Raw genomic sequence first — 22,763 nt, forward strand, 5'->3', positions numbered from 1 at the left:
TCAGTTCTTCGCATCAGGTGGTCAAAGTATTAGAGTTTCAGCTTCAGCATCAGTCCTTCCAATGAATCTTCAGGGTTGATTTCCTTTAGGATGGACTGGTTTGATCTCCTTTCAGTCCAAGGGACTCTCAAGAGTCCTCTCCAGCACCACAGTTCAAAAGCATCAATTCTTCATTGCTCAGCTTTCTTTATAAATTTCTTCAGCTCTCGGCTTTCTTTCAGCTTTCTTTATTGCATCTTACTTTCCACATAATCTCCTGTGCTTGCAACTCAGGGATCTGTTCATCAACTGACCCATCACTTCAAAATACAACTGGGAGACAGTAAATCTTCATGCTCCCACCCTACTAGTGGAAAATGCTCCATAGAAATGTACAGCATTATTACAAAATTGCTCAGGGCTCGGAAGCCCTGAAGAGGGAACTGACCTTTTTCAAGTGAAGTCACATTATACCCGTGAGCTACATGTTCCCTAAATTCTGGAATAAAAATCAAGCCTCTGAAAGGTTAATCATCTGAGCTGGAGAGGGAATTCTTTTTAGGAAAGGACGATGGTCTTTCCTATCTCTTCCTAACATCAGGTTCCAGGTCCAGCTGCATTTTTTCAGTGAGGGAAATAGGAATGGCATCAGTAAAGCAGCATACCGCTTTTAACTGCAGATCAGAACTTCTTGCTCTGCCTTCTAGCCAGGGGACCTTGGAAAAGCCATTTCACCTCTCTGGGTCCTGCGTTCTCATTTCTAAAATGAAGGTTGGAGGCCAGGCATCTTCAGAAGCCCCCTGTCACTCTGGCATTTTATGATTTAACACGGACATTGAGAAGTAGTTGCTGTGTTGGGCTTGAAGTGGAAGCAGACGCGACTTTCTCTGGGACTGTGTGTGATTTGCTCTGATAGGGGATGGGAAGCTCCATCCTAAAGACGATCAGGATCCCACTGGGATTCTGGAGTTCTGGAAGTTCACAGAGCCTCGGTGGCTGGAGAAGCTGCTGAGATACTGCAGTGTTTCAGAGCTCCAGGGACCACGGCGGAGATCTGGGTGCAGCTACTTCCTCAACAAAGGGTGGCACTGGACACGGTACTTAGCCAGTCTGAGAGCCTCATGTATCAGATGTGGGTCATAAAGTACCCACTCTGATGGGCCATTGGGGGATTAAAGGAGATGCTTGAGTGGTTCTTGGGAGATGGTCTAATGTCGATAAATGACATTGTCACAGTTCTTCATCTGTGATGGATGGTCCCGCAGAGGGCGGCACGGATCATCTCAAAGGTGATGATCAACCCAGCTCCCCATGGCTGTGACTTTTATGGCTTTGTGGAAAACGTATGGGCAGTTGATCTCCAGGATGTTTGGTTAACTGGAGTTTGGGGAATGAGGCCAATGTTCCCAAGCCCTCTCAGCCTATGATAACCAGCAAATGCTATTTTTAGGCTTGCTGACATAACGGAGCCTTTTTCTTCTCCTTGTCTCTCGCAGGCATTCTCATTCTGCAATCACACTTATATCTTTCTGGGAGTTTGGAAAATGGAAGGGTGTATTTTGTGACATCCACTGCTAGAAGCCAAAGAGATGGAGCTAATGACTTCTCAGAAACGTGTGCTTGAGAAAAAATAGTTCCTTTAGTGAATCTGTGATGATCACAAAGGAAAACATAGGATCTGGGCATGGCCGGGAAGGAAGTGCTGGCTCTGGGCTGTGTCTGGCCTCATTCACAGCCCGGCTCTGGGTCCAAAGTCCACAAGCCCGAGGTTCTTTGCTGGATCGCTGGCAGAAGATCGTTTTACAATTGTGCGCATGCACAATCCTTTTGGGTGCCCCGGCCTGGACTCTGACCGCCCTGGGACGTCACCAGAGACCTTTGTGGCTTTCTCTCCTGTCTGTGACGTGTCTCTGACTGTGACTCGGCTTTGCACGGCAGGGCTGGGGCAGGACGGTGAAAGGTGGCTTGAGTGTGTGGATGGCGTGGCAGGGCTTGGGAGGTCTCTTAGCAGAAGAAATAAATGACTTTGATGATGCATTCTGAAACTCAGCTCATAGTAACTGCCTATTAAGGGGCTCTTCACATTTCCATGCGATCGCTGGTCTTTAACCTGTTGAATCAAGAAGTCTGACTTGTAGGGTAAAATAAAAACTGAAGATTAAAAATTAATATGATTTTAAAAAATGAATGTAAAGCATAGTAAATTGTTGAGACAAAAGCCCCATTCAGAGGCTGTCTGCATTTAATAATAAATAACAGGATATGTAAACCCAACCGAATGATCTGTTAACTGCACATAAAAGGAAACTGAAGTCAATGCAAATGTAAAATAAGCCCTGCACATGGTATGTTTAATTTGGGACACTGAATTTTCAAAATGCCCACCACCACATCCCACTGGTCCCTTGCCTTTTTGTCTTGACCGGCAACGCCAACCATCTTGAATGGAAAAAAGTGAGTGGCTTCTTTTGCAGGTGTAGGGCCTTCTGTTGACTCTGGACTTATCACCATATCTGTAAGACAGCATCATCAGACACTGGGTTGAGACTGCTGATTAGTAAGATCAATGATATGATTAAAGGCATGTAGATGAGTAATACTAAAAAAATTCAGTTATTCATTTTGAGACCATGTAATCAAGGTACGATTAAAATAGAAGTTGAGAACCAAAATTAAAGAAGCCACAATGAATCACATTTGACCCACAACTCCTACCACTGACATTTTATGTCTCAAGTCTCCAAGAGCAACTGAATGTCACCTCCCTGGGGTGGCCTGCTTAGATCCATCCCACGGCCTCCAATTCCTGCCCCACCTGGACCCCTGGAGTGTACTCGGTGGTCAAGCAGGGGTCCTTCCTACTTATCTCTGCCGCCTCCAGGGTACCAGGGCTTGTGCCTCGCTCTGATTCTGTTCTGGTCATGGTGATCTACTCATCTCTCCAGTATGGCTCCATAGCGCCTTTCTCTATCACAGCTGTTCATCACAGGCAATGCTGAGTCTTTTCTGCTACGTGGATTACCTGCCTGGGAGTTGAACCCTAACTTGCATTGGCCTCTGGCACACGGGATCCTCTCTAGCTTTGTGACTGTTTGCCTGCTTGGCAATATCCCAACCTCTTAGCCTCTGAGTCCTCCTTGGGTGCAGCGAGTTTTGGTCCTGCTTTGCCCAGACATTCCTGTCCCAGCCTTCTCCCCTCTCTCCTTCACATGCTGTTGTCTCGTTGTGCTCCTGATGTGCGCTCATGCCCTCTCACCCCTGACTCTTCTCACAGGATGCTGCCCTGGAATCACTGCTGGCTGCCTGAGATCCCTGGCTGTGTCCTGGAAAAGACACTTGGGCTGGAGACTGAGACTCTAGTCCAGACGTTCTGCTTCCTGATTGTGTCATCTTAAGTCATGTGACCTCTCTGAGTTTCTGTTTCTTCATTGGTAAAATCAAGAGGATGATAGTGATGAAGATATTACTTACCTGGCTTGCCTTAGAAGTGCTTACTGGGACAACGATGTTGCGCATATTGTGGGGATTTTATTTGCTATCTATATCTCTCCTCTGGTGAAGTGACCACTCAAATCTTTCACCCATTAAAAAAAAAAAGCGAAAATAAAAACACAACAGTTTGTTGGACTTCTCTGGTGGTCCAGTGGTTAAGAATCTGTCTGCCAATGCAGGTGGCATGGATTCGATCCCTGGTCCAGGAAGATTCCATATACTGAGGGGCAACTAAGCCTACGTGTCACAACTACTGAAACCTGCACACTCTGGAGCCTGTCTTCTGCAACAAGAGAAGCCACTACAATGGGAAGCCTGCTCACCGCAGCTAGAGAGGAGCCCCCACTCGCCGGAAGTAGAGAAAGCCCTCAGGCAGCAACAAAGACCAGGCACAATCAAAAAATTAAATAAATACGTTTAAAAATTGGATTGTTTTCCTTGATTGAGTTTTGAAAGTCCTTTATATATACTCAAGACACAAGACCTTTACCAGATTATGTGCTTTACAAAACTCTCTGCCAAACTGTGCTTGCCTTTTCATTCTCTTAATAATATCTTTAGAAGAGCAGAGATAGTAGTTTTGCAAAAGTTCAGTATATTATTTTATAAATATTATTATTTTTCTCTTTATGTCCCATCGAAGAAATCTTTGCCTACCTAAGATTACAAATGTGTTTTGCAACTGTGTTTTCTTCCAGAAGCTTCATCATTTTTGTTTTTGTATATAAGTTTGTAATTTATTTTGAATATATTTTTGTCTGTCTGTCTGTCTGTCTATCTGTCTATCTCCTGTGAGGTCAGGGTTGACGTTCATCATTAGTCATTAAGGAAGTAACCACAATGAGATATCACTACATACTTATAAGAATAGATAAAATTAAAAAGACTGGCCATACCAACTGTTGAGTTGGAGGAATTGGAAATTCATACCCTCCTGGTGGGAATGTGAAATGGTATGACCACTTTGGTAAACAGTTTGATAGTTTTTTTAAAAAGTTAAACATTCACTCACCATATGATATAGCAATTCCATTGCTAGGCATTTACCCCGAAGAACTGAAAGCATGTATCCCTATAATATCTGGAAGAGGGCATGGCAACCCACTCCAGTCTTCTTGTCTGGAGAATCCCCATGGACAAAGGAGCCTAGCAGGCTACAGTCCATAGGGTCACAAAGATTCAGACATGACTGAAGCAATTAAGCACACACACATCTCTATCTAGCCTTATGAGGACTTCGCCTGTGAAGGAATCACTGCTCTATTTGTATAGCCCAAACTGGAAACAACTGTAGGAGAATGAATAAATTGTGGCATATCCATAAGATGGAATACTAGTAAACAACGATATGGATGAATCTCAAAGTAATTATGGTGAATGAAAAGAGACAGACTAGTACTGTGTATGCCCATTTATATAAAATTCTAGAAAATGCGGACTAATCGAGAATAACAGAAAGAAGATCCATAGTTGCCTTGAGATGAAAGTGAGCTCACATGGAGTGATTCTGAAGGGGCGTGAGGAAATTGTGTGGGATGACAGAGATATTCGTAGCCTGAATGTGGTGATTTTTCACAGGGTATACCTGTATCAAATGTACAAAGTCGTGTGCTTAAACATGTTCAGTTTATTGTATATTAGTTATACCTCCCTGAAGCTATTAAGTGGGGGAATGTGAAATAAATATCCACCAGTGTTAAAAAACAAAACAAAACAGTGATTACAAGTCTCCAGTGAGGTAATGCCCGGGACACTGCATTGATAGCTATAATCTGCGCTAGAAATGTGTGTTGTCAGTATTATCTCTAGCACATAGACTAGGAAATTTTCCTATAAAAGAATTAGACCAGTTTCTGGTGGGGGCCTCATATGCTAGTTTTCCCAACTCCACCCAGTGGAAAATGTCAAATTGAGATTATAACACCCATTACTGGAAAAAGACCTGACTGCATCCTAGGACATTCAGACTTTTGAAGGATTTCTTTTAAGGCTTGAGCATATCCCAGCCCTGGCTTCCCTGGTGGCAGGTAAAGAATCTGCCTGCCAGTGCAGGAGACACAGGTTCGATCCCTAGTCTGGGAAGAGCCCTTGGAGAAGGAAATGGCATTCCAATGTTCTTGCCTGAAAATCCTCAGGGGCAGAGGAACCTGGTGGGCTACAATCCATGGGGTTGCAAAGAGATGGACACAGCTTCGTGACTGAACGACAGCAGCAACAATATCCCAGCCCACTTCCCCTGTGCCTTTATCCCAATAAACAATAAAACAGTAGCTTCCAGGGCTTTCCTATATGTAGAAGAGAAGTTCTCAATCCCGCCATACATGGATTTTACTGAGAAGATTGTGGGAAATGCTGATGCCTGGCCCTATACCTGGACATTCTGATTCCCTTGGTTTGTAGTTTTAACCTCTCTAGGCAATTCTAAAGTATAGCTCAGGTGGAGAAGTTCTGAGATGGGGCCTCCATCATTACCTGACCCACTCCTGTGACCATGTCACCTCCTGGTTCATTCTGTGCACCTCTAACTTTCTGTTCAAACAGTATTAGGGGCAATTATGACCATAATCATAAATGGACATGCAAATGGTTCTTGGCTTTTTCTCAAAGAGTGTTCATGAGCATCTTCTCATTGTGTCTCAGAGATAACTCAAGAAATAGATAGGAAACGGTGCTACTATTTATCTCTTTTGCTGTCATTTTCATAAGTGTAACAAATGGTTATTTAAGAATTTTTTTTTTTTATCATGCCACATGGCATGTGGGATCTTCCCTGACCAGGGGTTGAACCCATGCCCCCACAGTGAAAGTGTAGTGTCTTAACCCCTGGACCACCAAGGAAGTCTTAAGAATATTTTAAAGAACAAATATGGAAAACTACAGAGAGAAAATAAACCATCTGTTATCTAATCTCTCAGAGAAAACTAGGGTTAATATTTGAGTTCTTTTAATGCAATCGCAGTATATGCATTTAACGTTTTTTCAAACAAGATCAGCACAAGCTCTATCCATGTTTCGTAACCTTCTCTTTTTACGTCATACATTTTAATTACCCATTGGGTAGACTGGGCTTTCTACTAACTAGGCTACTTTTCCCAGTCTGCCTCGAAGTTAGGTATGGGTGTAATAGACACCACTTCCAGGCCTTACCTATAAGAACCTGCCCATCCACTCTTCCCTTGTTCCCTTCCTCTGTCTGCAAACTGCTTATAAATATCAGGACAACTTGGCAATGAAAATCAAATACTGAAGATGGCAGAAACTTCATCAATCTTGTCCCTGAAAGACTGAGTGGCACAGAGCCTCTGCTCCATCATTTTGAACTTTCCATGTTAGAAAAAATTAGATTGGGTCAAGCCACTCATATTCTGGGGTTTGTCTGTTAGGGAAGCTAGTGTTGTGTGTGCATGCTGAGTTGCTCAGTCGTGTCAGACCCTTTGCAGCCCTGTGGGCTATAGCTGGCCAGGATCCTCTGTCCATGGGATTCTCCAGGCAAGAATACTGGAGTGGGTTGCCATTTCCTTTTCTAAGGGATCTTCCTGACCCAGGGATCAAACCTGCATCTCTTACATTTCCTGCATTGGCAGTCAGATTCTTTAGCATTAGCGCCACCTGGGAAGCCCAAGGTAACTATTATTACCTTAACAAATATATCTGCCCTTCAAGTTGGGCTCAAATCCCTACTTTTCTATCTTCCTTTATTGCTCCAGGCAGAAGTAATGCCTCCTTCCCTTTAGTTATTATAGCATAGAGATCTTAATTTCATTTTGATTTCATAGTGCCCGTTCCAAGCTATTTCAACTTCCGGTCCACCGGCCTCCTAAAATGGTACCTGTTCTGTCTTCCAGGCGCTTCCATTGAGACTGAAGGAAAGGAAATGCCTCTCCTTACACCTTAGGCCTGTCGCCTCCCCCTGGAACCCGTCTCTCTCTTGCTGCCTCAGGGTTCTTCTCCTGTCTGTCCACCCCCTCGCCTGTGATTTCAGATTTTCTCTGAACTGGCTGTGCAGGATTTGACAGTGTATGTTGCTAGTTATTTCATGGAACCCTGACCTCTGGCTTCTGCAGCTGCGGCCGTCACGGCGGGCCAGACTATGTGGCAGAATCCAGTTACCCCCGACTCCCAGTGGTTCACAGTGGCACAGACTTCCTTCTCCCTCGCGCTCCGTGTCCGTTGTAGGTTGGCTGCACTTCCGCTCTGTGTCCGGAACCTGGGCTGATGAAGGGAACTCTGGGGACTTTATGGCAGAAGGAAATAAAAGGATTATGGAGAAACACATCCGGGCTTTTAGAGTTTCCATCCAGAAGTGACACGGGTCATTTCTGCTCACATTTCACTGTCCAGAGCATGCAGCATGGCTCAGCACCTCCTGCTCTCAGAAACCTTCCCTGATGCCTTTTTACTTCATCCAGACTGGCCTAGGCACCCTGTTTGATGTTTCAGAATCACCCCATACTTCCTTTACCAGAGTCCTTAAGAGGCATGCTCACTCAGTCATGTCTGACTCTGCGACCCCGTGGACTACAGCTGACTAAGCTCCTCTGTCCGTCAACTTCTCCAGGCAAGAATACTGGAGTGGGCAACCATTTCCTCCTCCAGGGATTAAATCCATGTCTCTGGAGTCTCCCGTGTAGCAGGCAATTTTTTTTTTTTTTTAACCACTGAGCTACTGGGAAGCCCTGTAGTCCTTAAAATACTTAATTAGAATCAGTTTTAAACTTCTCTACCTCTCCACTTAGGTGGTGGTGTTACGGGCATAATTGTGTCTTGCTCCCTAAATTCATACACTGACGTCCAGCCCCTAGTACCTCAGAATGTAACGTGCTTGGAGATAAGGTCTTCAAAGCAGTGGTTGAGTTAAAACGAAGTTGTTAGGGTGGAGCCTTAATTCAGTCTGACTGGTATCCTTATAAGAAGAGGAAGAGACACGGGGGATGTGGGTGAATGGAGGAAAGAACACATGAGCACAGGGTGAGGAGATGGCCATCTGCACGTTGAGCATCGAGGCCTTGGAAGAAATCAGACCTTCCAACCTCCTTGATCTTGGAGGTCTAGGCTCTGGAACTGTCAGAAAATAAATTTCTGTTCTTCAGGCCACGCAGGGTGTGGTGTTTTGTTCCTGCGGCCCTAGCAAACGAGCTCAGAGGGTAAGTGGTTTGAGGGCAAGTTCACGTGTTTTTCTTGGTGTCCTTATCATTTATTCCAAAACCTATCCCATACTAGAGGCCAAAGAAATGTTTATGGGCTTGGCTGGTTAATAATTTGATTAATAAATGGATATTTAAGTTTGATAGTGAGAAATAAATCAGTTCTGAGAGTTATTTTGATATGGTATATTTGAATCCAACTAATCTGTAGCCAGGAGCCCTGTTATGAACAAACTTGTAAGTCACAGATGTGCAGGAAAAATTGGTTGGCTGGTGAATAATAGGGTCGTATCGTAACAGTGTTTTGTATTTATAGAAACTTTTCTCTCAAGAAACTAAAAAAGGCTCCAGCTTCTGTTCAGACATTCCTCTGGGAGCAGCGAGAGAAGCACTAAGAACTGGATCTTGCAGGGAAGGAACGTGGGGGTGGCTGGTGGTCAGGTGGTCTGTCCGGGGCGGCCAGGGTCGAGGGGAGGGCTGTGTTCCCACCGGGTAGCTGAGCCCCGAGTCCTGCAGCAGGTCTCTGGGGTGATCAGTGCAAAGGTCTGAGGAGATGACTCAGCCACACTGGCTCTGAAATGACTGTCACACCTGGAGTTCACCTCCTGGGTGTCAATGAAGGAAAAGAAATGGCAGATTTGAAGGGAAAAGAGAGACAACCCCATCAGAGTTTTTTATGACTGACAGCAAGCATCTGAGTAAAAAGTGGATGCGGAGTCAAGGAGACACCCAGATGTTTTCTAACCACAAACGTGACAATATCTGGAAACATCTGGATGGTAAGTGGAAAGGCTTGTGTTGTTCCACTCGTGTGGCCCGTTTGGGCAAGCCCCCAGCCAGGAACGGGCTGAGTCAGAAGTGAGCCTCCCCCGCAGGGTTACACTGGGTCGAAGGAAGCTGGATCTGGCTGGAGTTGAGGTTGAACAGGCATGCGTGTACACACACACACACACACACACACACACACACACAGGCACATGAACACACACACATGGTCAGAAGCTGCCTGCATGGATCCGGGGTTACTGCATGCCGGGGTTTCCCAAGGTGAAGGCTCCCCAGGGACTGAGAATGATGGTAGCCTACCAGACCCCCTGGCACTTGGGGCATGGAGCCAGCCCACGCCTGTGTATGGAAATGCTAACCCGCTCCAGTGTTCTTGCCAGGGACATCCCCTGGACAGAGGAGTCTGGCGGGCTACAGTCCACGGGTTCGCAAAGAGTCAGACATGTCTGAGAGACCAAACAACAACAGACAACAACTGGTCGCTAGCCAGAGGAGGCAGTCGGATAATGTGCTCAGAGAAAGCACACATCATGCTGGTCAAAGTGGGTGGTGTTGATGGGACTCCCAAGACAAAGTTAAGTGTCCCTTCTTACGAGCAGATGTTACCTGCAGTGAGCGAAGAGGATTCCTTGGGAAACAGGGCTTGTGGGTCTTAGCCGACCCATCCCACTTCAAATCCCTGGGCCCCTCAGACTTGAGAGGGTCCTGAGATCAGATGAAATGAGGCCATTGTGCTGTTCATCCATCCATTCATCCTTCATTCACTTGCCAGTAGGCATCAAATGCCCATGATACACAGATTAACAACTATACTAGTTAGTAGGGACTAAATATCTGTAGCCCACCAGGCTCCTCTGTCCATAGGATTCTCCAGGCAAGAATACTGAAGTGGGTAACCATTCCCTTCTCCAGGGGATCTTACCAACCTAAGGATCGAACCCGTGTCTCCTGCGTTGCAGGCAGATTCTTTACCGTCTGAGCCACCAGGCCAAATAGCAAACATCTGGTCTAGGGGAGGATGCAGAGAAAAGAAACAGGCCGTTGCAATACAGCGGAATAGGTGCTCTGATGGGGCAGGCGTGCTGGACAGGGCGAGCTCCTCTGGGCCTGCTGCCTCCACGCTTCCTGGAGGAAGTGATTTCCACATTAAGATCTGAAGGCTGAGTGGAACTGAGCCAGGAGAAGGGAGGGCTGAGGAGCTTACCGGAAGAGGGAACAATGGTGGTGCTGAGGCTCAGGAGAGGAGGAGCCAGTGGTTTAGGGAGGCTGGAATATTTGGTGGGAGAAACCAGGCTGGAAAAGTCAGCATAGCCGGATCCTAGAGAGGCCTTTTTTCCTCCTGGTGGTGAGGCGGAATCCCTGGGGCTGGATATATGGGCTCAAGAGCAGAACACAGAACAGGGTGGGAGGCGAGGATCTGGGAATCCCTGATGCATGGGCAGTGAAAGTGAAAGTCCCTCAGTCGTGTCCAAGTCTTTGTGATCCCATGGACTATACAGTCCATGGAATTCTCCAGGCCAGAATACTGGAGTGGGTAGCCTTTCCCTTCTCCAGGGGATCTTCTCAACCCAGGGATCGAACACAGGTCTCCCTCATTGAAGGCAGATTTTTTTTACCAGCTGAGCTACCAGGAATGTCCAGGAGTGGGGTAGTCTATTCTTCCTCTAGTGGATCTTCCCGACCCAGGAATCGAAGTGGGGTCTCCTGCATTGCAGGCGGATTCTTTACCAGCTGAGCTATCAGGGATATCGATATCAATCTAAAGCCTGAGAGAGTGAAACCATGCCCAGAGAGTGTCGGGGCTGAGAGGGAGAGCCCAGGACAGAATCCTGAGAAACCTCAACATTTAAGGTGTGGGCAGGGTTACAGGGACCCTAAGGCAGCCGGAGAGCCAGGAGGAAAACCAAGAGACGTGGCAGTAAGGTTCCCAAAGGCAGAGCAGGTTAGAAGAACAAGGTGGTTAACAGTGTGAAAGGGGCTGACAAATCAAGTCAAAGAGTAACTTAAAAAGAAAATGCCTACTTAGCAACACGGGGAAGGTTAGTGAGCTCGGCAAGATCAGATGTGGGCAGCAAGTAGGAGGTGAGAAAAGAGTGTTGCACGCTTTTTATAGAACCCTGGCCATGATGGCAAGAGAGAGTGTGGTCTGAACCTGGGGGACTTTGGTGGGAGGGACTTTTAAAGGTTGAAGAGCCCAGAGGACATTTGAACGTTATCGAGTGCCTTGGAGAGGTGGAAAAACACTGCAGCATGGATCGGGTAGGGTCCAGTGTGTAAGGGGTGGGAGGTGTGCGTGATGACAGGACAAGCTCAGGACTTGTTTAGATGAGAGGTGTAAAGAACTGGAGCTCTGGGGCCAGACCACATGGATTTAGTCCTGCCTCTTGCACATTCAGGGCCTTCCCTGGTGGCTCAGGTGATAAAGAATCTGCCTGCAATGTGGGAGACCTGGGTTTGATCCCTGGATTGGGAAGATCCCCTGAAGAAGGGAATGGCAACCCCCTCCAGTATCAGGCCTTGAGAATTCCGTGGACAGAGGAGCCTGGTGGGCTGCAGTTCAGGGGATCTCGAAGAGTCAGACACGACTGAGCGAAAAACACTTCTAACTTCTTCTTGTGTAATCCTGTCCCTGTGACCTTCAGGAACTCACTTAGGCTCTCTAAGTGTCAATTTCTTTTTGCAGAAGAGGACCTACCTCCTAAGACTATTGGAAAACTGAATTCAGTGATGTCCATAAGGCTGTTAGCACAGGGCCTGCCGAATCCTCATCACCACCTGGCTGCCAGTGTAGCTGCCTCAGAAGGATGGATCCTTGTCAGGACTTATCCATCCAGGTGGTGGGGGTCTCCTCCAGTGCCCACGTCTCCCTTGGATGGGGCGAGGGCTCCTTCTCTGCACTCTTGCTGGGCTCTTTCCCTGCACCAGAAGCCACACACAGCCCACGTGGGGCTCTGTGGTCTCCAGATTGCACTTACTGCATGCGAACCTCTGACGGGGAACAGCGCCTGGGGACACACCCACCGGAGGCAGCATTGCCGGCTGGGTGACACCGGGGGAGACCACAGCTTCGTGCCTCTGTGCTGGGAAGCCCAGCTGCCTCTTTCTCTGCCTGCAGAAATATCGTTAAAGGGAATGCAGACGGAGTTCCTGGAACAAGGTCAGGTACTTCTGACATGGTTGCTCTGTTTTCTGAACATCTCCACAAGGTACAGAGCGGTGCAGCAAGAAGGGAGTAGCCCGAGGGAAGAACCTTCTAAACCACACTCTGTGCTTGCTGTCTCTTGTCTCTGCCCCCGATTTCCTCCCAGCAAAGACTATATAGGGTTTTTCCTCTCCTGTGAGGAGACTGAGAGCTTTATTCTGACTGGAATCAGATGGGGAACCATGGATAGAGCCGGGAGTTGGGTGGATAATCTAGTGCCTGCAGAGGAAGATGAGGTTTGAGGTTACACAGTGAGCGACCTAGAGGCCGGGACACGACTTCAAGTTCAGGACTCCTGGTCCAGTGCTTGTGCTCATAGATGGTGAGGATTTCAATAATCCATCTATCTCCCTTCAACCTGGTTGATTGTTGCTCATTTATTCATCCAGCATGCATCACACACTTCCTTTTTTTTTTTTTTTTCAGAGGATTTCCAAGGACTCATGGGCAGTCCTTTCTAGATCCTGGGAATTTATCAGCAAAACAGAAAAAGAATCCCTGCTCTGGTAGGGCTCACAGTCTAGTGAGGGGAGACAGATAAGTAAGATAACAGGCCCACCTTGGTGATAGTGTGGGTTCAGTTCCAGACCACAGCAATAAAGCAAATATCACATAAAAGTGAGGCACACAAGTTTTATTTTCCCGGTGCATGTAAAAGCTATGTTTACACTATACTGTGATCTATTAAGTGTACAGTAGCATTATGTCTAAAAAAACCAATGTACATAACTTCATTCAAAAAGAGTGCTGTTGGAAAAGTGGTGTCAAAAGACATGTTCAACTCAGGGTTGCCACTAGCCTTCAATTTGTTAAAAAGAAAACAACAATATCAGCAAAGTGCAATAGAACAAGGTATGCCAATAAACAAACAAGTGTGAACACATCCTTCACAATGTCTTTCCAGGGAATCTTTTCTCAATAGAATGCATTTTGAATTATTAAAATCTGTGTTCATTGAATGTATGTACCTCTCTATACAATGTTTTTCGGTCAATGTTTACATAGAAAGTGTGTCTCTTTATGACCCCCAAACTCCACATAACATTTAAACAAAGCAGTTAGCAGGAAGAGTCTTGTATTACATTCTAGATACAATTCATAGAATTGTTTTAAAGGCACATTAAATGTCAACTTAGGGTGTGCGCCTTGGTAGTTAGAACTGAGAGAAACCACAAGACATCAATCAAGCAACTCTTTATTATAAACCTATTAATTTTTTGGTGGTTAGGAATCAATGCTTGAAGCATTTTATATCCTAACATGATGTTGTATTACTTAGGCGTGCATACATAGGTGTTGTCTACTATAGTAGTTACATTTTAGGAAATTGGTTAGAGTTTTTTTTCTTTAAGATTTTTTTTAATGTGGATCATTTTTTAAAGTCTTTATTGAATTTGTTCCAATATTTCTTCTATTTTATGTTTTGGTTTTTTGGTTGTGAGTCATGTGGGATCTTAGTTCCCCAACCAGGGATCAAACCCACACATTCTGCATTGGGAGGCGAAATCATAACCACTAGACTGCCAGGGAAGTCTCTTGGTTGGAGTTTTGGGTTGATGCACTTGAAAGTCATGGGAAGGAGCCTCCAGGTCAGCACTGTTGGGTAGAAGGCTGATTTTCAGGAATCTCTAGCTGATGTATAGCGTGTGGTAGAAAGGTAAACAATGTTATACCAGTTCCACATTTGTGTGCATTCTCATAGTGGTGTCTGGTTGGGACTCTGGTTGAGGTTTCAACGTCCCCAGAGGTGACAGATCCCTTCCATGGGGGAGCTAGCACAGAGACTGGTCCTTGACTCAAAGACATTTCGGTGGGTGTCCTGGCTATGAACATGACCTCTAGTAGGAAGCCTGACTCAGTGACGATGACCATGGCTACCTTCAAAATAACTTCAATTGGGAGAACAGAATAATGCTCCCGTCAAGTTCCGTGCTGTTCTCTTGCCAGGAGAGGTGGCCCAATTTCATGAGCTTTTTTTTTTTTTTTTAATTTTCTTTGAATGGTAACTCTGGAATGGTAGGAAGTCTCCCACAAAGGATTTCCTTTGGTCATTGTTGTTTTTCCCTTAGGAAAAAAAATGCGGTAGCAGAGGGCCAAGCATCTCTCTCCCTTTGTGGCTTCTGTGATTCAGAGTTTAAAAGGCCAGTGACAGGATCTGGGTCACAGACTTGGTTTCCTTCTTGTGTGAGGCACGGTGTTTCACAGGCCTGGCCCTTTAAACACGGGGACTAGAGCCTCAGATTCTGTCCTAATTTTAGATTTGGTCACACGGGTGATGAGTGTTTTCCTTGAGGTTGGAATCTGTACTAAGGAAAGTACCAAGTATTGGAATAACCAAATCTTAAACTTTAGCTTTGCAAAGAGTGGAAAGGCCCCTTAGTCCCCCTTCCTCAACGCAGAACCTCACCCCAACCCCACCACCTCACTCCCTGTGACAGCTGGTTGAGACTGTGTGTGCTCTGAACACATCTAATCGTGGGTGAGTGTGTTTGGCTTTCCCAGAGAAATAGAACCAACAGAGTGTGTACACATGTAAAAGGAGGTTTACTTTTAGGAACTGGCTCCTCTGGTGATTTTGTTTTTCAGTTGCTAAATCTGACTGTTTGTGACCCCCGTGGACTGCAACAAGCTAGGCTTCCCTGTCCTTCACTATCTCACGGAGTTTGCTCAAACTCACATCCCTCGAGTCGGTGATGCCATCCAACCATCTCATCCTCTGTCGTCCCCTTCTCCTCCTGCCTTCAATCTTTCCCAGCATCAGGGTCTTTTTCAATGAGCCGGCTCTTCACATCAAGTGGCCAAAGTATTGTGATGATGGAGGCTGACAAGTCCCAAATCTGCAGGGTGGGCTGGCAAGATTTGAAGATCCAGTGCTCTGGTCTGAATGTTTGTGCACACCCCTGTCCCAACTCATATGTTGAAATCCTAATGCCCACTGGGGTGGTGTTAGGAGGTGGAGCCTTTGGGAGTGCTTAGGCCTTGAAGGCAGAGCCCTAGTGAATGAGATGAATGCCCTTAGGAAGAGGCTCTCGGTCCCTCTCTCACCCCTTCTGCCTGTGGGGATACAATGAGAAGTGTGCACCCCAAAAGAGAACCCTCACCTGACTGCACTGGCACTCTGATCTTGGACTTCCAGCTCCAGAACTGTGAGAAAGAAATTTCTATTATTATAAGACTTTGGTATTTTGTTATGGTGGCCTGAATGGACCAAGATACCCAGGAAGAGCCGAGGCTGCAGTTCAAGTCTCCTGGTAGAATTCCCCCTTGCTCAGGGGCATGCTGGAGAAGGAAATGGCTACCTGCTCCAGTATTCTTGCCTGGGAGATCCCATGGACAGGGGAACCTGTGGGGCTGCAATCCATGGGGTTGCAAGAGTTGGACATGACTTAGTGACTGAACAACGACGATGGGGAAGGTCAGACTTGTGGTCTGTTCAGGCCTTCAGCTGATTGGATGAGGCTCACTCAAATTATGAGGGACAATCTGCTTTACCCAAAGATCATCAATTTCAATTTATATTTCATCCCAAAACACCTTCCCAGAAACATCCAGATTAATGTTTGATTAAATAAATATCTGGGCACTAGCCCAGGCAGAACAACACATAAAATTAACCATTGCAGTGGAGTGCAGCATCCTGAAATATTATATATACTTGTGAATGTGTAGCAATTAAATACACACATGCACACACAAATGAATTGAACTCCTCTTTTGAAGAAGGAAAGGAAGGAGGCTTCCCTGGTGGTGGTCCAGTGGTTAAGAATCTGTCTTGAAGTGCAGGGGACGTGTGTTCTATCCCTGGTTGGGGAATTAAGATGCCACATGCCACCCAAATGCCTCAACCAAGACCTGGTGCAGCCAAATAAAATAATCAAATTAATATTTAAAAAGAAAGTAATTGAATTTTTCAAAAAAAAGAAGGAAAGAAAGAACCAGCGCTGGGTGGAGAGAGTGTCTCCTTGTTTCTTTCTGCCTAGGAAAAGCAGCTGGCAGAGGATATGAAACCTGGTCTTGCATGACTAAGAGCGACCTTGACTTCAGAGCTTTTAAAAGTTGATGTCAGCCAGCGGCAGAACTTCCTGTCTGCCTGGATTTGCGTAGGACCTGAGAAAGGCGATTGGCTGATGTGTGTGTCTGAGAAGTGGACACACATACACACGTGTGAGACAGTGTAACGGAAAGGTTGGAGGTGCAGGGACTCTGGGGGCCCACTGCAGAGCTAGAATCCCAGCTCTGCCGCTGACTGGCTGTGTAACTGCAGGCAAGCTCCTTAACCGCCCTGCGCCTGCTTCTCTCGTCTACAAAACAGGGAAATAACAGATCCCATTCTTCACAGGTTGTGGGATTAAGTGAGGTAGTAGCTGTGAAGTGCTTACAAAATCGCCTGGCACATAAGCACAGAAGTCCTAGAAATTATCTCTCTATCATCATCATGAGGTATTCAGTAAGTGTCACTTGTTCATATATCAATATGGTTATTCGTAAGCAGGCAACCTACACCACAGGAAAATAAATGGGAAATTTATTCCCAAACTCTATTATTACCGAGTCCGTGCCTGGACACTGCTTCATAAGATGTATGCTTTTTGGTACTTCATTAATGAGATTCCACTGGATAAGATCCAGATTGTCTCTGCTTTAAATTAATTTTATTTTTTAGTAAACAGTGTTACAGCAAGAAGCTGAGATGGTGGCGGAGGAAATTAGGCATTTCAGGTTTGCAAGGATCACCTGCAGCGACTCGCCCCCTCTGCACTGAAGTGGGGGGTCTCTCCCCTGCTCCCCGCACGCTAGGCGGGCAGGCGGGCCACCTGAGGCTCAGGTGTGCCTGAGGCTACGGGGAGGCGCGTGTAGATAATGACAGCTGCTGGGCTCCAGAGTGCTCAGCTCCTTCTCCCTGACAAATGGCTTCACAGATGATGCCAGCTTCACGCTCAATTAATCTCAGTTGAATTGATCATCCAGTTATAAAGAAAACCATTAGCACTAAAGCAAAACTTCCCAAAGAGCTTTTATGGGGAGGAGGAAAGGAAGTGAATTGGTTTTTTAAAGAAATTAAGATGATGAACTGTGTTTGAAAAGAACACAGCCCCAGTCTTCTCCCTACCCAGCTGACTCAGCCCTAAGGGAGGTGGGATAATAAGGTGATTTTTTTTTCACCTCTTCAGCTCAGGAATTGTTAAGAGGAAATATTTTTTAAATAAGCAAGTACATATAAAGCTTATCACAGGACAGACTTAATTGGAAGCCGAAAAACTTTATACACCATGTATTAATTCTTTTAGCTCTTCAACAAGACGGGGGTGTTAGGTAGGATTATTTTTTACCCATTTCATAGATTAGGAAATGCAAAAAAGAGATGAAGCTATTGCCAAAAAAAAATTCTTTCGGTTTTCCAACCTGAACAAACGTTTTGGCCAACCTAATTGCTTGGCCTCCATAACTAGTGGTTGATAGGGGATCCAAAGCCTGGCTCTTGGGCATTTGCTACACGTATATTCTATTCCTCTGTTTCTATTAGAAACCAGATTCCATCTGGGCCAGTCCCCTGCTTCACGTTTAATTCTGGTGCTCATTGTCTTATTCCTGAAATCTTACTTTCGTACTTCTCATGAAATGAAAAAAATGAAATACTTTAACTTTCATACCACACGCACATCTTCAAAAAGATAACTGTTACTACACATGTGATACTCATTCATTTTAGAAACAAAGCAACAATTAAAAATGCCAGGAAGCAAACAAGAAGAAAATAAAAATTATTCATACTCCTCCACTTTTTATAACCCTCGTGACTGTATTGGTATATATCTCTCTAGATTTTTTTCCTGTGCATATCCTTGTGTTTTCAAGCAATAGTGAGCTCATATACTGCACGCTCTATTGTAATTTGATTTTTTTTCATCCAACAACAGAAAGTCCTTGAATTTAAATAAATACATTTCCAATACATTATTTTTAATTCTTAAATAGCATTTCATCATATGGATACAGGATAACTTATTCAATTAATTCTTTTTGGACAATTAAAATGTTTCCAAATTTTGAGATTAGTGACAAGGCCACTACGAACATCCTTGTGCCTTAATGTATATGCACATTAAAACAATTTGAATTAAATTAATAATTTTAATTAACTTTTATAGTATTATTATTATAAATTCATATTCATTCAAAAGGTTTATTTACAAACTGCCACCATTTTTCATTTCAAGGTACTTACCTATTAAGGGAGGTGATCTGAAATTAGTAGCAAGTTCTATACTTTTCATTAACATGGATCTTGATTTCATTAAAATTGTATGAATTCCACATTAAAACCGTTGTGAATTGTGTTTTAATTTTTTAGAGGGTGACTGATGACATATGAATAAAACATAGAGAAAACGGCATATTCTGCAACAAGCTCTCAGGAGGCCTCCCTCTATCTCCTGGTTCCCGAGAGTCTGTGGGGAGCGGGCACCAGCATTTATGAGCTGGGGTCTCTGCCTCCATGCATACTGGCCATGCCCCCCATCACCCTTTGGGTTCAGGTCCTCACTAGCCTCTTCCTGAGACCTTTCCCCACCTCCTACCTGATTTCCCACCTCCTGGAAACCTCCCTTCTCCAAAACATTTTGCACAGTGTTGGCAAATACAGCTCACACACTAGTCTGATATTGCTTGGCTATCCAAAAATCGTCAGAATGGTTTCTTATTAAAGATTAAGAGGGGGACTTCCCTGGCGGTCCAGTGGCTAAGAATCTGCCTTCCCATGCAGGGGACTTGAGTTTGATCCCTGATCGGGGAACTAAGATCCCACATGCCATGGGACAAGTAAGCCCATGTACCACAAGCAGGGAGAAGCCCATACACAAGGAAAGATTCTGCAAGCAAGATCCTGTGTGTTGCAACTAAGACCCAATGCAGTCAAATATATAAATAAAATAAAAAACATTAAGAGGAAGAGATTAAAGCACAGCTAAAGGTCTAGTCTGAGTATCAAGCTGGTCCTCTCCCACTGCTTGCAACCACCCAGTGTCCAGGGGCAAGCCAGCACCCTGCCTCTCTGCTTTGATGATCAGTGGATTACAAAAGCTGCTGGGTACAACCAGGGGGCTTCCTGCTTACCAGTTCCTCTCTCTAGAAGATCTGGTCTGGGTCCCCAGGTGACCCAGGGGCCCTGAATGTGGCAGCTATCTTTTTTTACCTGGCTATGAAGTGCCCAAGTCCCCTCCTGTACTAACCTGCCCTGAGGCACCTGCTTGTCTGGGCTGAGGGCTAAGAGCTTCCTCATTAAGACTATTTTTCATCCATTCTCCTGCCTGTCCCCAATCAGGGTTGAGTCTGAGTCCACACGTGTATTTTCTGTGACTCTGTAAGAACTGTGCTTTTCCTCTAAAAGTGTCTTTAATTGGAGGAAGCAGAGGCGGTTGGAATTTACAACAAGATCGAGGGACAGCGTGACACTTGTTTTCTCACAGAAAAGGTGCTTGCAAGGAATTTTCCCTTTATTAATGGGATGTCAATGGAACTGAGCTTGAAAACAGATTGATTGAGCTCGCAGGGTATCTCTTGTTGAGCTCTTGGGAGAGTGCGTGGCTTATCATAACTTTGCATATTTTAAATGGCTTTTATACACAAAAGTAATCATCCTCTTTCCTTCCCTCTTAAGGTCACGTGTTCCTGTGTACCCAGAAGCTACGTCCTGCGTTCCCACAGTCCAAACACTACACCTACTATGTGGGAGCAATCACAGCGAAAGACAGAGACACTTGTTAAGCATCGAGTGTCTCATACAGTGAGATGAGACGCTCATGCTGTTGAGAGATAGGTCTAATGATCTGGTTCTTTGTTTTCCCCTGAAAAAGAAATTTCAAAATATAGAGCATGTCACAAAGAAGGGTTTCCAAATTGACTCAAAAAAAGATAAATAATGACAGAAAGAAATAATGGTAATTTGTTAAACAGGTTCGAATGTGTCTGAAAATTATGACTGTAAATAGTCAAAAATTAAATACATATAATAAGAATAAAAGATAAGACATGTTAGTTATACTATTAACCATTGTAAAATGAATTATTGTTTACATTTATGGCATATCTATGGCATATTTATGGCTTCCCAGGCGGCACTAGCAGTAAAGAACCTGACTGCCAGTGCAGGAGATGTAAGAGATGCGGGTTCAATCCCTCCGTTGGGAAATTCCCCTGGAGGAGGGCGTGGCGACCCACTCCGGTACTCTTGCCTGGAGAAACCCATGGACAGAGGAGCCTGTTGGGCTACATTCCATAGTGTCGCAAAGAGTCAGATAGGACTGAGGCATCTTAGCACTTATCCATAAAACCTAAGATAATACACTGAAATACTATTTCTATCAATAAAAATTAATTGTTTAAAAAAAATTTTGGCTGCTCCACACAGCGTATCGGATCTTAGTTCCCCTACTGGAATGGAACCTCTGCTTTCTGTAGTGGAAACACAATCTCAACTCCTGGACTGCCAGGCAAGTCCCATGACCAGGTTCTTTAATTGGCCTTTCTTTATATAAATCTCTTTCGCTTAGTGCTTATGTGTACAGAAAACTGTCATTTCTGTAACCTCACTTTCTCAGGGAAGTGGATTCAGAGAATTAAGGTGACTCAAGGTCACATTTCTTAAAATGATCAGAGTCAGAGCCCCTGACTTTGAATTGAGGTTCTGCTGCTTAGATCCAAGTGTCTTTTGATAAGCGATATTTCTGTGTTGTGTTTTCATTGCCTTTATGTCCTGAGTGGTTGCATTTTATGGCATGACTCACTAAAATTATGAGCTTAAGTCTCCAATGTGAGCCCCCCAACTCCACCTTGCCTCAGGGCAAGTATTCACAAGGAGGAGTAGCTTATGAGCTTGGGTTCTGCGGGAGCCGGAAAGCTCTGCAAGGAACCGAGTCCAGACTAGTGGACAGGAAGCCTTCAGGTGTTTAGACCCCCTTGTCCTACACGGAGCTTTCTGGCTCGGCTCTGTGCCAGGCCTTCTTACTGTCTTTCCTCCCCTTGGCATAAGGCAAGGACTTACGTTTGATGTTAATGAGAGTGTGTTCGTGTTAAGTCGCTTCAGTTGTGTCCGACTTAATGCAAGTGGAGCAATATAATTCCCTTCCCCTGCTCACCAATAGAGAGAGACCCTTTGGAGAAGAAACAAGCTTGATGCACGTTGCTAAAAATGTGTCTCGTGTTTGATGGATATAAATCTGAACGGTAAATCTGCCTCACTGCCCGCTGACATCAGTCTTCTCCTCTTCCACTTTACGAGACTGTAAAAAGCTTCTGAAGTGTCACCTTCTAACACATGGCAATGCAGACCAATGGGTGCTGCTAATAAAACCACCCTTGAAAGCTTGGGCTATGGGCCTGGTGACAGCAGGATAGCTGCCTGCTGAGCGGGTAGTCTCTGAGTATTTACTACTTGTTCTTTCCACTTTGATGAGGAGGAGGGAGGTGAGACCATGAATGGCAGCGAACATAGGTGATCACAAGGAAGGATGTGGTCCAGAGATGGGGGGTGGGAGATTATCTTTAAACTGATACTACATTTAAAATTACAAAGGCCCTGAGATTTAAAAATATAGTTGCCTTTGGGGTGCTGATTATATTTACTAATTTTTGATAAATAGATCACTGTGTTCTTGTTATTGTTGTTCAGTTGCTACGTTATGGCTGACTCTTTGCGACCCCATGGACTTCAGCCCTCCAGGCTCCCCTGTCCTTCACTGTCTCCCAGAGTTGGCTCAAATTTGTGTTCATCGAGTCAGTGATACTATCTAACCATCTCATCCTCAGCTGCCCCCTTTTCCTTTTGCCTTCAATCTTTCTCAGCATCAGGGTCTTTTCCAGTGAGTCGGCTAAAATATCGAAGCTTCAGCTTCAGCATCAGTCCTTCCAATGACTATTTAGGATTGATTTCCTTTAGGATTGACTGGTTTGATCTCCTTGCAGTCCAAGGGGCTCTCAAGAGTCTTCTCCAGCACTACAGTTCGAAAGCATCGATTCTTCTGCACTCAGCCTTCTTTATAGTCCAACTCTCACATCCATACATGGCTACTGGAAAAACTACAGCTTTGACTAGACAGACCTTTGTCGGCAAAGTGATGTCTCTGCTTTTTAACACTCTCTCTAGGTTTGTCATACAGACCACT

At 45.1% G+C, this 22,763-nt stretch overlaps 1 long non-coding RNA gene across 4 annotated transcripts in view; it reads left to right on the forward strand.

The window, feature by feature from the left end:
• Positions 1-22,359, forward strand: part of LOC122686838 — a 127,111-nt gene extending 104,752 nt beyond the window's left edge. For 2 of the 4 annotated variants that reach the window (XR_006338914.1, XR_006338913.1), the window contains one exon: positions 20,261-22,359. This is a non-coding gene — a long non-coding RNA (uncharacterized LOC122686838). Of the gene's footprint in view, positions 1-3,253; positions 3,668-20,260 lie in introns of those variants that run through there. The other 2 variants (XR_006338912.1, XR_006338911.1) reach the window with 1 other exon arrangement.
• The last annotated feature ends 404 nt before the right edge of the window (positions 22,360-22,763 follow it).

This window comes from Cervus elaphus, chromosome 30 (genome assembly GCF_910594005.1).
Source record: "Cervus elaphus chromosome 30, mCerEla1.1, whole genome shotgun sequence".
In the NCBI taxonomy this organism is placed as follows: Eukaryota; Metazoa; Chordata; class Mammalia; order Artiodactyla; family Cervidae; genus Cervus; species Cervus elaphus.